This window comes from Crocuta crocuta, unplaced genomic scaffold (genome assembly GCF_008692635.1).
Source record: "Crocuta crocuta isolate KB4526 unplaced genomic scaffold, BGI_CrCroc_1.0 scaffold131, whole genome shotgun sequence".
NCBI lineage: Eukaryota > Metazoa > Chordata > Mammalia > Carnivora > Hyaenidae > Crocuta > Crocuta crocuta.
Genome location: NW_027528977.1, coordinates 895,419 through 913,396, shown reverse-complemented (window position 1 = coordinate 913,396; position 17,978 = coordinate 895,419). Strand labels below are relative to the sequence as shown.

General features: G+C 41.4%; 1 long non-coding RNA gene across 1 annotated transcript in view; it reads right to left on the bottom strand.

The window, feature by feature from the left end:
- Positions 1–13,825, bottom strand: part of LOC144225913 (uncharacterized) — a 118,560-nt gene extending 104,735 nt beyond the window's left edge. The window contains exons 1-2 of the long non-coding RNA XR_013333467.1: positions 13,787–13,825; positions 9,064–9,129 (exon numbers count right to left, since the gene is read on the bottom strand). This is a non-coding gene — a long non-coding RNA (uncharacterized LOC144225913). The remainder of the gene's footprint in view (positions 1–9,063; positions 9,130–13,786) is intronic.
- Between the last annotated feature and the right edge of the window lie 4,153 nt (positions 13,826–17,978).

Genomic DNA, 17,978 nt, shown 5'->3' with positions numbered 1-17,978 from the left:
TGATGAGATCCTAGGCTACAATAGGAACTCTCTCCTGATCTGTAGAAGATGTGAGGATAAATTGCATTCATGGTACTCTTGCGAACAGAAACATGTCTACATTCTTGCAGTTAATTAATTACCAATGTGAGAATGAAGAACAACTAATAGCGCCTTCTTCATGAAATGGAGGGTGTGTTGAGGAAGTAGTGATGGAATGGGCATTAGTGCCAAGAAAAAAGAGCACTGAAAATTAGATCAGAATGAGATGGTAGAGAGCCTTACTAAACAATGAATGGTGTTTGGGCTTTATTCTGAAAGATAGAAGGACTCATTGGGGGCTTTGAGCAAGGATATTACATATTCGGATTAAATTTTTTTTATAGTTTTGTTTTTTATACATGGCAGCATAAAGCATTAGCTAGAAAAGAAATTGTTAGCAGGGGAGTTTAGGATAAATGCTTTATTTACCATCCTGGTGGGATAGGAAAAATGTAGCTTTCTGGAAATATTTCACTAGGGAGACAGTCTCATGAGGAAACAAGAGCAGCTGGGTCTCAGGACATTTTCTCTCACCCACTTGGAAGATTTCTCAGTCCTCAACTTCTAATGTCCCAAAAGAACATTCAGCACTGATAAATTCACTCTTTCCTGTAGATTTTGAGTAAGTTACAAAATGTCCATTACTGATAGGGGAACCTGTTTCAGTGAGTTTCAGCTTGAGAACATTTGTGACAGGAAGAAGTAATGATAAAAACATGGGACACTATTAACCAGTGGCATTTCTTTCAAGTTTTCTTACTCAAGCTTCTTTTACTTTATTTCTAAAATTTTAATTTCAGTATAATTAACATACAGTGATATATTAGTTTCAGGTGTACAAGCAGTGATTAAACAATCCTATATCTTAGTCAGTGCTCATCATAATAAGTGTAGTCTACTTTTTTCTTCTAAGATTTTATTTATTTCATTTTTTTAATGTTTCATTTATTTTTAAGAGACAGAGAGAGATAGAGCGCGAGCAGCAGAGAGGCAGAGAGACATAGAATCCAAAGCACGTTCTAGGCTTCAAGGTATCAGCCCAAAGCCAGATGTGGGGCTCAGACCCATGAACCATGAGATCGTGACCTGAGTTGAAGTCCTATGCTTACCCACTTAGCTGAATAAACCAGCCAGGTACCCCTCTAAGATTTTATTAAATTCAAGTTAGCTAACATACAATGTGGTATTGGTTTCAGGAGTAGAATTTAGTGATTCATCACTTACATACAACACCCAATGCTTATCACAAGTGTCCTCCTTAATGCCCCCCACCATTTAACCCATCCCCCACCCATCTCCCCTCCAGCAACCCTCAGTTTATTCTCTAGAGTTAAGAGTCTCTTATGGTTTGACTCCTTCTCTATTTTTATCTTATTTAATTGTTCCTTCCCTTCCCCTATGTTCATCTGTTTTGTTTCTTAAATTTCACATGAGTGAAATCATATGATACTTGTCTTTCTCTGACTGACTCATTTTGCTTAGCATAATTCACTCTAGTTCCATCGACATCATTTCAAATGGCAAAGATTTCATTTCTTGATGGTTAAGTAATATTCTTTCATATATATATACCACATCTTCTTTATCCATTTATTAGTCAATGGACATTTGGGCTCTTTTCATAATCTGGTGCTTATTGATTATGCTGCTATAGACATCAGGGTGTATGTGCCCCTTTGAGTATTTTCATATCCTTTGGATAAATACCTAATAGTGCAATTGCTGGGTCTTAGGGTAGTTCTATCTTTAACTTCCTGGGGAAACTCCACACTGTTTTCCACAGCGGCTGTGCCAGGTTTGCATTCCCACCAGCAGTGTAAGAGTGTTCCCCTTTCTCCACATCTTCACCAACATCTGTTATTCCCTGAGTTGTTATTTTTAGCCATTCTGATAGGTGTGAGTTGGTGTCTCAGTGTGGTTATGGTTTGTATTTCCCTGCGGATAGAGATGTTAAGCATCTTTTCATATGTTTGTTAGCCATCTGGATATCTCCTTTGGAAAAATGTCTATTCATGTCTTCTGCCCACTTCTTAACTGGATTATTTATTTTGGGGTGTTGAGTTTGATAAGTTCTTTACAGATTTTGGAAACTAGCCCTTTATCTGATATGTCATTTGCAAATATCTCCTCCAATTGTGTAGGTTGTCTTTTAGTTTGTTGATCGTTTTCTTCACTGTGCAAAGTTTCATATCTTCCTGAAATCTCAAGAGTTCATTTTTGCTTTTGTTTTCCTTGCCTCCAGCAACGTGTCTAGTAAGTAGGTGCTATGGCCGATGTCAAAAAGATTGCTGCCTGTGTTCTCCTCTTGGGTTTTGATAGTTTCCTGTCTCACATTTATGTCTTTCATCCATTGTGAATTTATTTTTGTATATAGTATAAGAAAGTGGTCCAGTTTCATTCTTCTTCATGTTACTGTTCAGTTTTCCCAACACCATTTGTTGAAAAGACTGTCTTTTTTCCACTGGATATTCTTTCCTGCTTTGTTGAAGATAAGTTAACCATATAATTGTGGGTCCATTTCTGCATCCCCTATTCTGTTCCATTGATCTATGTGTCTGTTTTTGTGCCAGTACTATACTGTCTTGATACTACAGCTTTGTAATACAGCTTGACATCCAGAATTGTGATGTCTCCAGCTTTTCTTTTCTTTTTCAATAGTACTTTGGCTATGCAAGGTCTTTTCAGGTTCCATACAAATTTTAGGATTGTTTACTCTAGCTTGTAAAGAATGCTGGTGTTATTTTGATAGGGATTGCATTGAATACGTAGACTGTTTTGGGTAGTGTAGACATTTTAACAATATTTGTTCTTCTAATCCATGAGCATGGAATGTTTTACCATTTCTTTGTGTCTTATTCAATTTCTTTCATAAGTGTTCTGTAGTTTTCAGAGCATAATAAGTGTACTTTTAATCTCTTTCAACTATTTTACCCACTTCCCCTCTGATAACTATTAGTTTTTTCTTTATATTTAAGTCTATTTATTTGTCTCTTTTTTTCTTTGTTCATTTTTTTAATTTGACATATGAGTGAAATCATATGGTATCTTTCTCTGACTGCTTATTTCCTTAGCATTGTACCTTCTAGATCCATCCATGTTGTTGCAACTGGCAAGTTTTCATTTTTTAGGGGTGCCTGGGTGGCTCAGTTGATTGAGTGTCTGACTTCGGCTCAGGTGACAATCCCATGGTTCGTGGGTTTGAGCCCCGCACCGAGCTCTGTGCTGACAGCCAGCTCAGAGCCTGGAGCCTGTTTCAGATTCTGTGTCTCCCTCTCTCTCTGACCCTTCCCTGCTTACACTGTCTCTCTCTCTCTCTCTCAGAAATAAATAAAACATTTTAAAAAAAGATTTCATTTTTTATAGCTGAGTAATATTCCCGTTTATATGTGTATGTGTGTGTATATATTATATACTGCCCTTCTTTATATATTAATCTATGGATGGAAACTTGGGTTGCTTCCATAATTTGGCTATTTAAATAGTGCTGCAATAAAGATAGGGATGCGTATATATTTTCAAATTAGTGTTTTCATATTCTTTGAGTAAATGCCCCGTGGTAGAATTACTGGATCATATGGTAATTCTATTTTTAACTTTTTTGAGGAAGCTTCATACTGTTTCCCAGAGAGGCTGCACCAGTTTGCATTCCCACCAAGACTGCACGAGGGTTCCTTTTCTTCCCACATCCTTGCCAACACTTGTTGTTTCTTGTGCTGTTGGTTTTAGCCATTCTGACAGGTACGAGGTGATAGATATCTCACTGTGGTTTTGATTTGCATTTCCCCGAGGATGACTGATGCTGAGCATCTTTTCATGTGTCTGTTAGCCATCTGGGGGGGGTCTTTGGAGAAATATCTATTCATGTCTTCTGTCTGTCTATTCATGTCCATTTTTAAATTGGATTATTTGCTTTTTCACTCATTTCTTTTAAAGTAGAGGGAAGCAAAAAAGCAAAAAATGCCTCTTCTTGAGTATCACGTTTCTATTAGTAATATTTTAGACCTACTATTTGCTAAGCATTTACTTTACTACCAGGCATTGTGCTACATACTTGGGATATGTTATTTCATTTACTCTTCCTAACAAAGATATGAGATGTGGAAAATGAATTTCACCAAGACTAGGCACTCACTCAGGGTCACACAATTACCAAGTGGCTTTGTGAGAATTTAAGTATAAGTCCACAGCCCAAGCTTTCTCCTATTGGTTACACTATCTATAGTATACAGGTATGTGTGATAGTAACAGTACTGGATTTGGTGTCAGACAGGCTGTATTCAGCTTCCACTCGACTACTCACTAGCCTTGTACATGTAGGTAAGTTACTTAAGCCTCAGTCATTTCTTCTGTCAAGTGGGATCCAGAATGCTTAACAAATGGGGCATTTGAGGATTAAGCTATAAAAGGGCCTAGCCACACAATTAATGTTGCTTTCCTTCCTTACAATAAAGTAGATTCCATATTTGGAAACACTTCTGCTATATAGTTGCCATTTCTCAGAGAATGTGACATTTGGCCAGAGACTCAAAGTCAGAGAATAAACAGCTATGTGAGGAGCTGGGACAAAAACAGTTAAGCCAGAGAATAACAACCACTAGGATCCTCAAAAGGAGACAGTCTGGGGTTTTCAGAAGAGCAAGCATAAGCCCATGTGACAGAAGCAGAAAGCCAGGGAAAGGCTGGCTGAGAAATGGCTGGAGAAGTAGGCAGCATCTTGTAAGAAAGGTGTTAGAGTGTGGATTTTATTTTACACTTAATGGGAAGTCATAGATCTTAACCAGGTGGGTGGCATGATGCCTGGATAGGGCTTAAGAATGTATCCCATTCCCCACACTGTGCTCCCCACCCAAAGATGCCTACATCTGAATCCCTGGAACCTGTAAATATATTACCACACTTGGCAAAAGGAACACTGTGGTGTGATTAAGTCAAGGGTCCTGAGATGGGGAGATTATCCTGGATTATCTGGGTGAGCCCAATCATCACAAGGATCCCTGTTACTGGGAGGTGGGAAAGTCAGACTTAAAAAGAGGTGTGACCAAGGAAGCAGGGGTTGAAGTGAAGCAGGGCCATGAGCTGAGGAATGCAAGCAGCCTCTGAAGCTGGAGTAGGTAAGAGAAGAATTCTCCTCTAGAGCCTCTAGAAGGGACACAGCCCTGCCAATAGCCTGAGGTTAGCCCAGTGAAGATGGTTTCAGATATCTGACCTCCAAAACCATCAGAAAATAAGTGTATCGGCTGCTAAGTTCAGTCCAGCAGCAGTAGGAAACTAATCCAATGCCTAGGGCTTCTGAGTGGAGAATGGCTTGAAGACGGAATAGAGGGCAGAACACGGAAGCCAGCTGAGATGCTATTACAGAAATCCAGACAAGGTAGGTCTGTCCAAGAGTAATGGTGGCTGCACAGAGCTGCACCAAGGGGACACACTAGAGATATATTTTGGAAGTAGGGCTGATAGGACTTGCCAAATTCCCCTAGCTCCTAAACTATCTTTGTTTTGGCAGAAGCTGGAACCCCTGGGTACTATTTGGCATACTAGAGTCATCAGTCCTAGGAAGCAAGTGCTTCTTTACTAGGTAACTGATTTGACAAATAAATAATTTACTCACCAACCAGAAACATCTAGCCAATAGGCACCACCACCACCACCACCAACAACAACAACTCAGAGCCCAGACTGAACAAGTCTAAAGGCAAACTCTTTGGTTTTGTACTCTCATAGAGAATGGAAAAGCAAGGTCTAAGACAGCAGCCAGAACAAAAGTGAATGCCTTTGAGGGGGAAAATGTGTTTGTGGTCTAGTTCCAGGCTCTGCAGCTTCCTTCTTATAAGAGGTAAGAAGAATCATTTCACTGTAGCGGAAAAGAGAAAGAAAGTAAGAGCCTTTTTAACCGAGGAGCGTTTGTCAGACTTCTCCTCACACCATCCTGCACCCCGTCAGGCCACCTGCAGGCCAGGGCTCCACCTGCTATTCCAATGAGACATTCCTAGAGGCAAGATTTCAGACCGTGGTTTCTGCCCACCGTGCTTGCACTGAAGCCCAGAGCTGTCCTAGAATGCCAGCTTGAGGACGGAAGACCCAGGAAGGGGGGGAATCCCATGGGAGACCAGCCATGCTGCCCTGTCACACAATAGACAATCCTTCCCAGGGAGAAGACTAAAATAAGCCTTCACTCCACCAAAGGTTACAGGACCTTGTTGGAAGGATTTCCCTAAAATCACCTCCCCAACACTAGCTCCACCACCCCAGCTCATCACACCTTTCTTCATCAGCACCCACAGCCAATCTCAGCCTCCTGAGGCTGATTCCCAGCTGCCCCACGTTTTGCTTCATTGTGTTTTCTCTGTGCCACACACTGCCCCTCCTCTCCAAGAAACCCTCTTTGAATCCCTAACTCTCCTTAGTAGTTGAATCCACACCCAGTAGTTGAGGGAGGAGGCGAGCCTTCCTCGCTTACACCATTGGCAGTGTGGAGTGCTCTGGGGAGCCCAGGGGCTCAGCATCTCAGAGTCGGGGTAACGGAAGAGCGAAGTGTGCGAATGAGTTTCAGAAGAGGGCATATCCTCTCTCCAGCCTCCAAATCCCTGGCTTGCAGGCTTGCACATCATGACTCTATTCTCCCTTGCCTGGGGCTATTTTGCTGCTCCAGACTTTTATCACAGAGCTTAGGAAGCCTCACCTCACTCAACCCAGCTGGCCGGCCTCACATTCCCTTTGCCCAGGAGAGCTAGAACAGATCGCTCTTCTGTTTTTTGTGTGTACACCACTTTGATTTAATGGTCCCACTTCTGCCTCAAACCTGCCACTCTTGACCAATGCCACACTTTCCCTTCTTCACACTCCCTAGAGCCCCAGAATTATTTGTGGGTCAGTATCTCCATTTCTATCAATAATAAAAAACAAACTACTTGGCTAAAAGAATAACACAGATGCCCGATGCTCATAAAGATGGTGCCCTCTAGCTCTGATCCCTCCCATCAGACCCAGACTTCGTCTGTGGTCTCTATTTTGGGAAGCTTTTCATCCCACAGGCCACAAAGGCAACCAATTGCCTGAAGAGAATAGCATTGTAATGAACACAGAGGTCACTCTGGATACCATGTGGTGTTGGTTGATTACACACTTCCAAGGCCGCCCTTGGTACAGATGCAATGAATGCTAAATGGCATGTGCTTCTCGTTCCAGCAATTAGTTTTGATCTCTCTGGCTTAATGCTGTGTCCAGTTGTTCTGAAACAGAAAAGAAATGCTCTGCCTCTGCACCATTTATTTTTATATACGCATTCAGTGAAGACTTAGTGAAGCCTTGGCCCTCCTAGGCATTGTGAAGGATAAGAATAAAGCATTCCTCTCTACCCTCAAGAAGCTAATAGCATAGAAGAGGAGGAAAACATGTAAGGAAAATATGACATACTGTATGCTATAGTATTAGGAGGAGGGAAGGAACCCTTTATTCAACAAGTACATGCCAGGCACGGTTTAAGGCCTGTGGAAGTGAAGAAGGCAAAAGAGGCCCCTACTCTCATGGGTGACATGATCATTGCCCTAGTTAAAAAAAAAAAAAAAAATTAAATCTACAAAATTAATTTAAATAGTGATAAATACAATTAATGGAACAGGAATGGGATGAGATGGAGGTTAGCTTAGAACAGGTCTTCAGGTAGACATCTCTGGAAAGTGGCCTTCTTTCTGAGTGACAAGATGGCTCTAGCTGTAGAAGATCTAGAAAAGGAACCACATGGGTAGGGGAAAGAAGTGTAAAGGCACTGAGGTAGGCACAGGCTGGGAGCTTGAGGAGAGGAATGATACTTTGGCCTCTAAGAGTTTGTAAGTGACATTTCAGTAAAAATAAAATCGCTTGAGCAAAGGCACACAACTGGGAAAGCAGGAACTGCATTTAGTCAGAAGCAAGCACAGATTTGAATCAAGGTCTGGCAAAACATGAAGTTCAGAAGATAAGATGAGAATGGATTATTTACGGAGACCCCAGGGCCAGGCTGTGGCTATGGAGGGTATTCTATGAGCAGGCGCTACTGCAGGTTTTGGAGCAGAGTCTCTGACTTGATAAGAATGTGCTTTAGCAAGATTGCTCTGGTGTTAGTGGGGAGCTGTTTTTGCCTTGGACAAACAAATATTCCTCTGTGCTTCCTATTCCCTGATACATATTCATCTTCATGCCTAGATTTCTTGAAAGACTCCAGGCTATTACATAGTTTAAAGTAGGGATGGCAATATAATTTGTGGGGTCCAGTGCAAAATGCAAATGTATGGCCCTTTGTTCAAAATGCAGTTTATAAGCTTTTTCCTCTCTTCAGCCATCTCTGTCTTGAGTTGTCATGGTGTTTTGTATTATTTAATATGAAATAACTCCCTCAAACATGAGGATACTTGCTGGGCAAGTGCAGACCCTCACAGGTACCAGACACCTTCCAATCGACCCAGCCCGCCGGCCTCCACACCCAGCACCCTCAGTGGGGGAAGGCAGCAGTGGTATCTGGGTGGGGGGGAGGTGTCAGGAGGCCAACACTCTGTCTCACGGAGGCAGGGAGGTGGAACCGCGTGTGTGCCGAGGCTCCAAGCCCCTGGCACATGCTCCGTTGTTCATCTTACGTGACTTACAAAACGTAAATCCAAAGATAAAATACTTCAGAGTTTCACGATGCTGACTGCATCCTTCTGCGTGTGTGGGGCTCTGTGAGGTGGCAAGCCTGGGATGCCCATCCAGACTGAGCCCGGAAGACAGGGCAACTGCATCTCCGTGTAGACTTTTTTTGCCTCAGAACTTAACCCCAGTGAGCTACTGCTCATCAGAAGCACGTGTGCTACTGTCGTTTTATAAGATGATTAGCACGTGTATGCGTGTGCCAGGAGGACTGAGTGAAGGGTACACATTTCTCTGACTCCCTGTGAATATAAAAGTATTCAAGAATAAAAAGTTGTGTACCCAAAGCCTTCACACACGTGCTGCTTTTTTCTGAAGGAAAAAAAGAAGGAGGAAGGAGTCAAAGGGCATGACTGAGAAGATAAACTTAAAGTCACTTACTGGACTTGGCTGGACATCAAAGGTTACCATGCTTCCTCGGCCGGAATTGTAAACCTTGTCCCTGAGCTGGGAAAGGATGAAAAGAGAGTGGCTGGGCTCACATTCCAAAGGTGAAGGACAAACTAGCTTGTTTCTGACCACATTCATCCTGTTCACATCCACTAAATGATCATTTACTAATTGCTCACCACGTACAAGGAATGTATGACACTGATCTTTGCTCTCTGGCATCACAATTCAAGACAACTGCATTTCATGAAAGGAATATTTTCCCAAGAGTGGATGGAATCCAAGACTAATCTTGACAGAGAATGGTAAATGCTAATTACCAACTAAAGGAACACTATGTCAAGGCAACACAGAGTTCTCTTGATCCAAAAGTTTTGAAATTCTTTTCAATTTTTAAGTTTGGGAGTATTCACCTTACTTCCGATTTTCTGTTTGATGCTTACATAATACTACTCAAAATTTGCAGAATTCAAATTGGCACAAAAGGACCTACACATAATGTCATACAATATCATAAAGGGATATTGTTGTAAAATAAGAGATATAAAAAAGCATCTAGCACAATCTTTGGAACAAATGGGAAGAAAATTAAAGAGACCTATTCTTATTGGTGTTATATTTAATAATATTTCCAATAAGTCACAATCTCCAATCCCAAGAATAGTATCTCTGAGCTATAAAGCTAGGGCAGGTTTCATTTTTTTATATGTAGGATAATAAAAGTAGAGCTTAGAGACTTAAAACATTTTAATATACTTTTTTTTAAGTTTATTTACTTATTTTGGGAGAGAGAGTGTGAGCAGCATAAGGACAGAGATGGGGGAGAGAGAATCCCAAGCAGGCTCCGTGCTGTCAGTACAGAGCCTAAAACATTTTATAAGAAAATTCCATTTAGCATTGAGGTTCTAAATGTTTTTCCACTGAAGGGAAAATTAATACCTAGTCAATTCTACTTCTGTGCAAATGTGGAACAGAATAACACATTAAACCAATATCTCATCCCAAAGCTGTGGTATAGCCAGCAGCTAGAATACCTCTTTGATTATTTTATTTTTCTCTGCTCACATCATGGGGGAAGGACTAATAATCAATGAAATTTCTGAATTAAAGGCAAGCAGCGGCAAAAGCACTGTGAATGGACATTCCTGAATTGTAATAAGTAGCCCATACTGTCCTTCAACTCCTGGGTATCAGCAAGTGAGTGAGGGACCCCACAGGCAGCAGAGCCAGGACCAAGGCACTAGGGTTCAGAGTGCTCAGCACCACCTTCATGCACAGGACCATCTTCCTGGCCACCCTTTGGCTGTAGCCATTGTGTGTGCTGAGTAACATGTCCTCCAGGCCCAATATTGTAACTTGGTGGTGCCTTAAGAATTGAAAAAGGCCAAAGCCATCAAACAAGTGTCCTTTACACAATTCCAGGGAGGGGGTAAGTTTTCTGAAAAACTAAGGAACTAAGGAAACTTGTCTCTGGAGAGGTATCTCATAGCTGTGAAGGAACATAGCAAAACACATGTGTCCCAAAAGAAACTAGTGCTGGATACCAGGACTATGGGCTCCGTAACAGTTGTCTGCTTTGATCATGATGTGTGTAACTGACCGCTTCCTCTGAATCCAGCCCTGTCTTAGCTGCATCTGGGGAAAAACACATCATCTCTGCTCAAATGGAGCTTGTTTTTACCTGAGTCCATAAGACCCACATGAGATAGTCTTTTGAACAAGAAATTAAGAGCACCAGTCCTGGGTCTCAGACTGGGATCCAGCCTCAGTCCTGCTAACTTGCTACCTAGGTGGACCCGAGTAATTCAGTGAATCTTTCCAAGCCTTTCTCCTAAACTAGGAAGATAACAAAAGCCCTGACCTCCTAAGGTGAATGTGAGCGTGGGACATAGTAAATCTGACCTTTACGAAATAAATCTCATTTCATGGAGACAGTCTCATGCTGTGCTTCAGTAAGTCTTGATTCACCTCCTGAATTTACCATCTATTAGCTGCATTTCCTTGATCAAATTACCTAACCTCACTTGTCCCCGTTTCGTGGTTTGTAGAATGTGGATAATGCAACCCTCACAGTGAGACTGTTTTATAGCCTTGCCAAAATTAACCAGGAGTATTAGGATAATCCTTTTAAAGGTGAAGAATCAGTGCCAGTCTGCTGCCACCTTATCCTTCACTCAAGACAAGTCCAAACAGCATTCGGAAATCTGTGTTATTTTTAACAGCATGTTGCTGAAATTTCTTTTCCATTTTCCAAAGATCTAAGCCATTCAGATTTCTTCACTTGGACAGAAAGGGGTTTGCTAGAAACTCCCAGTTAACTCTGTGGACAGAACACAGCAACTAATGCAGAGAGGGGGAGGTGGTCTGACCCTTTCTGTTACCTCCCTGGGATTTAACGGTGGAGCCCAGGATGGGCCATCTCAACCAAGGTAGGTTCACTGAGAAGGTTTCTCTCTAGTATTGATTATAAATACTAAACCAGCGGGTAACTATAATTTTCAGACGCACAGAGAGATTTCTCACAGGAATTTGACACATATTACGTAAGTGTACCTCACTCAGATGTACCTGTTGTTTCTCTTCTGAAAAGGGGGTACCCTAGTCTTTTGATATCTTACTTAAAAACAAGAGACCATAGTTCTGATTTGTTAATCTCATTTGGTTCCTCAAAGAAAGAAGAAAAATTTTAATTATGTACCGAGTGTGAGAGGAATAAATAGCCCCATACATAGAGTATATGACTAAAAAACTCCCAGATAAGATGATTAAATGATTAAAAGTATATAGCACAGTGCCTGGTTCATAGTAAGAACTCAACCTCAATAAATATTGGCACGCACACGCATATACACACATATACGCATCCATGGAGGGGATTGGCAATCAGCAGGAAAGAGCTGACTAGTAAGGAGGCAGAAATTCATTATAGCCTGGATATTAATCCAGGCATGACTGGACCAAAAGTCAGCCTCCTAGGACATAATCACAGAGGAAGGGAGAGCCATTAGTAAGCGCCTGGCTCTTGCAAGAGGCAGCCTCTACCTATGGACTGTGGGAGACTCTAGGTATCAGTATAACCAGAGGCAAATACTGAATCCTCTGAATCTCTGAGTGAGGGGCAGATTAACAGGAATCCAGGCACAGAAGCCAACCAGTGAAATCGTTGCAACTCCCTTTCAAAATGAAACCGTGAAATCACCCCGACTATCTCCTTTCTCTACCTTCCCTCTCTGCTCCAACCCCATCCCCATCCCCACCCGTGTTCCTGCCCAGCCCAGCCCAGCCTTCCTCTCACTAATAACCACTGCTGGTTCCGGAGCAGAACTTGCCTCATACGGCATCCTGAGTCCTAGGGATATTGTAAGGATGCTGCAATTACACTTAAACTGAAAGCAGACCCCAGATGTGGGAAAGAAAAATCCTCTGTTATGTGCCCTTTACACAGATGATCTCTTCTCACCCTCCCAAAGGAATGTGCTATTACACGTTTACAAATGAGGACACTGAGATTCCCAGAGATTAAGCCCTTCCCCTTGTTCATGTGACAAGGAAAGAAAAAGAAAGACAGATATAAGAACTTACTTTTAATAAAGTTACTCTGACACCCATATTAAAGATTCTCAGTTAACAAATATTCTAGGTTCTTACTCTTCACTTTCATCAAATTTCTCCATAGGAGTGAAAGTTAACATTTATACATCACTTATGAAGTGCCAGGCAGTGCTCTGAACACTTGACGTACGTATTAACTAAATTCTCTTTCATAAGAAAATAGAGGCACAGAGAGTTTAAGTAACTTGCCCAAGGCCACATACGTGAGGATTCAGACCCACCCTGTCTGGCTCTAGAATCCATCTACAAACAGACAATACGCTGAGTTCAGAGGAAAAGCTTGTAGGACAAACATTCAGTTGCAGAGCTTAAAATGCAGAATATCTTGATGTCACAGTTAACCTGGTAACTTTTTGACAACTTTGGGAAGCTCATGACTATGATTCAGATTAACTACTTCGCAGTCTTTCTGTTCTCACTGGGTGGTAGTTGTTATACTCTGAGGGATAGTCTCGGGAACCAAGGAAAGTGGTGACAAATGGGACATGCGACTGAGGCCAGAAGTATCTCTTCAAAGCTATACAGCCTGGACAGCTTGGACTCCAACATCATTATCATCCCTCCACTTAGCTGACTTTCCAGCAGGAAGCCCGTCTGTCTGGGAGCAGCATAATGCGTCGGTCTGTGTGCACATGAACTCCTCCAGCCCCAAAAGCCGCTTGTGTTTCCTGGAGCCTGGAGTCTCCCTGGTGCCAGGAAACAACATGATGCTGCCAGCCTGTATTTATCATTCCTAAAACATGGCTCCCTACTCCAGGCAAACTGAGAAGAAAAGCACAAAATTCTGAGTTTGCATCCAGTTACCTCTGCTGGTGTTGGTGGCAGCCAGGCATTCTAAAAGCAGGGAAAGAGCAGTAACCACACTTCTATTCAGACAAGAGTTCTTGCAACTTTGGGGAATAAAATCGTCACCATCTCCATTTCTTGATAAAAGCAACAAGAGAAACGTGGAAAGCTTTGGCAGAGAACCCAGTATCAGCCACAAACAAGAGTCTGACGTGCGTGCTCACTGTACTCTCTGTCCCTGGTCTTCACCTATGCTTTCTTGCCTACTTGGAGGGAAAAGAGGAAAACATAAGTAAATAAACAAATACATACATACAGGTATGTAATAGCCGTGAGTGGTGTCGTGAGGGGTGTGCAGTCCTTAGAGTCAAAACTTCTGTTTAATGAAGAACGGAGATAACAAAGGCCACCACAGCGATAGCATCCTGTATCTCTCCTTCTTACCTTTGCAGGCTTTGCTGCCCTCCTGATCCAGTCAGCTATGACGTGGGCAGAGGCCACCACCGCTTAGCTATCAAAGAGTGTTGGTTTTCAGACACCAGTGAGGAGGGGATGCTCCTACAGATAAAAGGCTTGGATCATCACTTATAAGGCTCCAAAAGGCACTCACTCCTCAATTTTGCTTCAACCTGCTTGCTTTAAATATAACAGTCTATTTGTGTGTTTTATGCACCTTTCATGTGCTGTTTTGCTTTAGGGCATGCCTTCTTTCCCTCTAAATTTATTTTGGCCTGTTTTCCCCACTGAGAATTATCAGTTCCTTTTCATGGCTAAAGATGCCTTTTTCTTCCTTCTTAGCTCATAGCTTTTCATGGCTATGCCTTTAGATTAAGTGAAACATGTTGGTATAGTGCCCCAACCTTTGCCCTCTACTTAGACAAAGAGGCACAACCACAAAATATCTCTACCAAGTTTAAATCAAAAATTTGACCAAGGCAAATAACTAAAAAAACAAAACAAAAAACAAAACAAACAAACAAAAACCCCTCTGCAGGCAATATTATTTTTTCCAGAGAGCCTAGATTGCAGACAGATACAAATGTCCTTGTCTGTATTTTTCTTTATAGAAATAATTTAATTTAGAAGTGGATTCACTCTGGGTTGGATTTTTTTCCTTATTATTATTTACTATTTCCCTTTTCTGAGCAGCCTGACCTTTGGAATCATTTCTGTAGAAATCTTATTTCCATGACAGACAATGTCAACATTATCCAAGGCCACCTGGCATAAACAGCCTACATTCCTTTATTCTCAGTTGATAGCTTCTGGACCTCACTAAACAATTCCTTGGTATTATTCTATTCAGCCTCATTTCTATTTCACTCAATCTCATACACATGAAGCAACTGGCTCTCTCATTTGGCTCAAGAATAAAAAAAATGGAGCTAGAGCTTTCCATGCCTTGGAAAGGAGAATATAAAGTTATAGAGAAAACAGTCTTTTTTTTAAATGTTTTTATTTATTTTTGAGAGAGAGAGAGAGAGATGGAACATGAGCAGTGGAGAAGCAGAGAGAGAAGGAGACACAGAATCTGAAACAGGCTCCAGGCTCTGAGCTGTTAGCACAGAGTTCAACAGGGGGCTTGAACTCGTGAACCACAAGATCATGACCTGGGCCAAAGTCAGATGCTCAACTTACTAAGCCACCCAGATGCCCTTAGGGAAACCAGTCTTAAAAAAAATCTTTGCTGTTTTCAACACCTAAGTAAGACTTTTGGCAGGGCCAGAGGGAAGAAATCAAGCAGAACCCACTTAAGAATTAAATGGAGGAACTGAGTTTTGCTTAAGGGAAGCGTTAAAGACCCCAAAGAGCATGGCAGTAAGACAAAATGGGGTTCTCTTTGTTGTTTATCTCTAGAAGACATTTGACTGGGGGGATACAAAACCACAGAACAAGTAGCGTTTGGATTAGACTAAAAGAGAACCTTTTCTGAACCCTGTGATCTCCACATGAGTGGAGTTTAAAGGTGCTTGGACGGGCGACACCGAGGGAAAAGCGTAAGATGAGTGAGCACAGCTGGGGGAGGACCACACCCACGACACGGGCTCTGTGCGCCCGGCCTGACTGCAGCTGCTCCCAGGGCCACAGCGGGCTCATAATCATGGACAATGAGGAGCAGCTGAGAGTAATCAAAATGGAATCTGGGCCATGCTAGAGGCCACGTAAGAGACAGTGGCATTCATGTTTTAATCTAATCCATTCATCAATCATTCATTCTTCTGGCATAGCTGCTATTTGAGCAGAGGAAAAAGAGCCTCATAAGTGACTTTAGGTACTATTCTTGGCTGTGTCACATGCCACATGAGTGTAGTTCTTCTCTTACAGCAAAGGATGTGGAGACCATGGTAGCTCTCCAGCAACCTAATGGTCCTAATACGGACAGACTGACATATCATCTTATCTACAACATTGGTCCAAAGGAAAGCAGACCAAGTGAGTGTTTGCTCTTCCTAAATGAGCACATCTGTCACGTCTCATGAAAATAAAATTTCCAGGCTTTATTTATTTTCCCATTTCTTTTTGTAGTTTGCAACGCTCCTGTGAAAATGATATAAGTAGCCATTATTTATAGGACTGTAAAGCCTTTATCCTTATAAAAGCAAATGAAAACATATTCTTCTGGTTTTTAATATCATAATACTGACCATGTCCAATGATTACAACATGTGCTACTTTCTCTATATTTACTAAAACAGGTTAAAATTCCACATCTCTGTCTCTATTCCAGGAAAGATGGTGGCTTCAGGACATACTGTGTCTCCAAAAATGTTCAATATTACAGGCTTCAAATGCTGAACATAAGATCCAGCAGTCCCTCAAACTTCCATGGCCCAAGCAGCTGTGGGAGAAGTAGTCCAGGACAGACACAGAAGACCAGTGTCTAAGTTCTATTTCTTTTTTTTTTTTAAATGTTTTATTTATTTCTAGGAGAGAGACAGAGAGACAGCATGAGCAGGGGAGGGCCAGAGAGAGAGGGAGTCACAGACTGAAACAGGCTCCAGGCTCTGAGCTGGCAGTCAGCACAGAGCCTGATGCGGGGCTCGAACCCACGAACCGCAAGATCATGACCCAAGCGAAAGTCGGACGCTTAACCGACTAAGCCACCCAGGCGCCCCTCTAAGTTCTATTTCTATGTAACATTGAGGCATCTCATGGAAACTAAGTTTCTTCCTCTAGAAAATGGGGGTAACAGTGGCTTCCTATTTTATAGAGCAGTTATGAAACACAAAAAAGGCAGAGCCCATGGAAATCTTTTATAAACTAAGGTGCCATACAACGATGAGATATGACTTTTAGTTGAAGAATAATCTTGTTTCCATCTACCCACGAGAAGCAAGAAAATTTCAACATATGCACGTACTACATACAGGTGTATTTACATGTACATCTAACATGTCTCACACATGTATTTACATGTACACATGTGTGTGTACATGCACATAGAAATGTATTAGGGGAGGGGTGAGAGGGTCCATTGATTTCATCTGCATCTCAGAGGAAGTCATTACCTAAAACTGGTTAAGAGCCTCTGGCCTGGATGACGCCACACCATCAGGCATTAGAAACATGCAAATTAAAATCACCAAGAGATCCTACTACCTGCCCAGTAAAATGGCAGCTATTATCAAAAAGACAAGCACTACAGAATATTGGCGAGGGTGTTAGGAATCTGGAACACTCATACAATTCTGGCAGGAATTGTAAAATGGTAAAATAGTAGAGCCTCTTTGGAAAACAGTTTGGCAGTTTCTTGTAAAATTAAAGATAAACCTACCCTGTGACCCAGTAGTTTCACTCTTAGTAATCTACCAGAGAGTGAAAATATGTCCATACCAAGACCTGTACACAAATGTTTATAGACCAAATAGACCAAAACTTGAAAGAAAAACCTCCATTATATTGTGATGCATATCCATATAATAGAACATAGCTCAGAAATAAAAATGAATGAAGAACAAATAAGTGCTACACTGTGGATGAAACTGGAAAACATTATACTAAGTAAAAGAAGCCAATCACAAAGATGATAGTATATGATACTACTTATATGAAAAGTCCAGAAATGGCAAATTCATAGGGACAAAAAACAGATGTGTGATTACCTATGATTGGAGGAGGAAGGGTGGCAATTGACTGCAAATGGGCTTCAAGAAAATTTGGAGGTTGATGGAAAAGTTCTAAAACTAGATAATGCAATGGTTTCACAACTCTGTACATTGACTAAAAAAATCACTGAGTTGTATGCATATAGTTAGTGACTTTATAGTATATAAATTAAAGCTCAATATAGCTATCTTAAGACATGAATAGTGGACAGGATGTTTTGAGATATAATTGTAAAGTAAATATAACAGAATATTGACTTGTAAAGTTATTTTAGTCTTGCATACATAGATGGTATTTTAAAATACTGTCATTTAAAGAAAAGTATTCTTGAATCTCTCTGTGCTACAGTTTCCTGATCTGTAAAATAGAGATGATAAAAGCAACTACCTCCTAAGCACTTG